At 48.4% G+C, this 1,984-nt stretch overlaps 1 pseudogene; it reads left to right on the top strand.

Moving 5' to 3' along the window:
• Positions 1 to 1,729, top strand: LOC112674829 (proline-rich protein 32-like; annotated as a pseudogene).
• The last annotated feature ends 255 nt before the right edge of the window (positions 1,730 to 1,984 follow it).

The raw sequence follows: 1,984 nt of genomic DNA, 5'->3' as shown, positions 1-1,984 counted from the left end.
ATGCGGAGAGACGTGGGCAGCAGTGGAGCAGCTCCTCCCAAGGAATTTCTGGGCTCCAGCCCCTTCCATGGACCAGGGTAGGAGTTTGGAAAGGAGGCTTTCAAGCAACCTGCTGGGCAGAGTTTCAGGGTCCAGATTGGGGCTCTCTAATCTTTGACAGCTCTTTAATCCTTGACCCCTCACCCCTATAAACTGTGTAGGACCTAGGTTGCCAGGTTTGGCAAATAAAAATATAAGGTGCCCAATTAAATTCGAATTTCAGCTTAATGATGAATAATTTTTTAGTATAAGTATGTCCCAAATAAAGCACTTAAACAGATTTAAGAACTAAAACCTCATGATGTTGGGACGCCCGGGTGGCTCAGCGGTTGAACGTCTGTGTTCGGCTCAGTTCATGATCCCGGGGTCCTGGGACCGAGTCCCGCACCAGCTCCCCGCAGGGAGCCTGCTTCTCCCTCTGCCTGTGTCTCTGCCTCTCTGTGTGTGTCTCTCAGGAATAAATAAAGCTTTAAAATAAATAAATAAAGCCTCATGATGTCTGGGATGTTTGGACTGACACAAGAGTCGCCAATTAAGATATAGGACACCCTGTTCAATTTTTAATTTCAGAACCGCAGAAAGAGAACTCCAAATCTAGAAAGAAGCAGTTGGTCCCTGGCTTCATTCGAGTAGCCAAGATGCTCTAAAGCCGAAGCACAAGTCCTCTCTCCGGACCGAGCTGGCCTATGTGGCCATTTAGCTGGTTTTCGACATCATCTCGCGAAGATTTTCCTGATCAACTTTCTCCAAGGCTTGTATTGAAGATGTCCTTGGTGGGCACACCCCTTCACCCCGTGGAGTAGTTGCAAATGAGTGTGGGATCCGGGAGCCGCACCCCAACGACGTGTCTCTCCAGTGTTCCAGTTCCATGCGAAAGAGGATGTGGAGCCTTGGGGCCCCCATCGCGTCTGACCCGGAGCGAGATAGCAACTGGAGCGCCCCTCGGAGACTGCAGGAGCCTGCATTCCTGAGCTCTCAAACACCCCTATGGGCCACCACCTGGTGCTGCGGAAGAGTCCCTAGCAACAGCAGAGGTAAATAGCTCGGAGGGGCTGGCAGGCTGGAGGCTTAGGGGACAGGATTCTATTAATGTGTCCCAGGAATTCTCTGGCACCCCTCACTATCATCACTGATGATAGAGGGGGCAGGGGGCAGCAGTGGGGGCACCGAGAGAGATGGCAATAATGCAAAGTTACACATGGCTTTGCCATGAGGTCAGGGGTTCTTTGCACCCAGGGGTCCACAAGTAAGAGGCCCCCCACATATCCCCACAATTAGATCAGGGGTAATGATGGAGCTGCCTCCAGGAAATACAAGAATGGCCAGCAAGGAAAGGCTGGCTCATGTTTCTTTCCCACAGGGAGGCCCGTGGCACCCCGTGGAGAATTGGCCAAGGTCTCTCCCCTTGTCTTCCAGTACTCCCGGTTTACCTTCTCGCCTTATTGCTCATTGCTTTATGCCTTCTTTTTTTTTTTTTTTTTTTTTTTTGCTTTATGCCTTCTTGACCTCCGAGTTTCAGTCCATTTCTTGCTATGCCTATTGCTTTCGCTCCACTCCCAATATTTGGTCCTCCGTTATCTTATTTTGCCAATTTTCCTTCCTGGGGTATGCCAGCTTCTGCACCCTCAAACAGAGAGAACAACTGATGACAATAAATGGAGGGGAAAAAAGGGTTGGAGGAAAAGGTGAACATTACTCATTTATGTTTTTATATTTGAAACCCCCTACCCTCTTACACTTTGTTTAGCACTAATGTGCCTTACATGATTGAAGATTCTATAAAAATGCTAAAGTTTGAAAAAAAAAAGTTTAATTTCAGGGAACCAATGAAAAGATTTTAAACTCGGATGCCAGGAATTAAAACATGCATGGCAGGGGTTATCAGATGCAAGAAATGAGGCAGGTGAAGTTGGTCGGGACTTGAATGCCGAGATGAGCTGCCCTT

This window comes from Canis lupus, chromosome 10 (genome assembly GCF_003254725.2).
Source record: "Canis lupus dingo isolate Sandy chromosome 10, ASM325472v2, whole genome shotgun sequence".
Lineage (NCBI taxonomy): Eukaryota > Metazoa > Chordata > Mammalia > Carnivora > Canidae > Canis > Canis lupus.
This window is presented reverse-complemented; position numbering and strand designations above follow the sequence as displayed.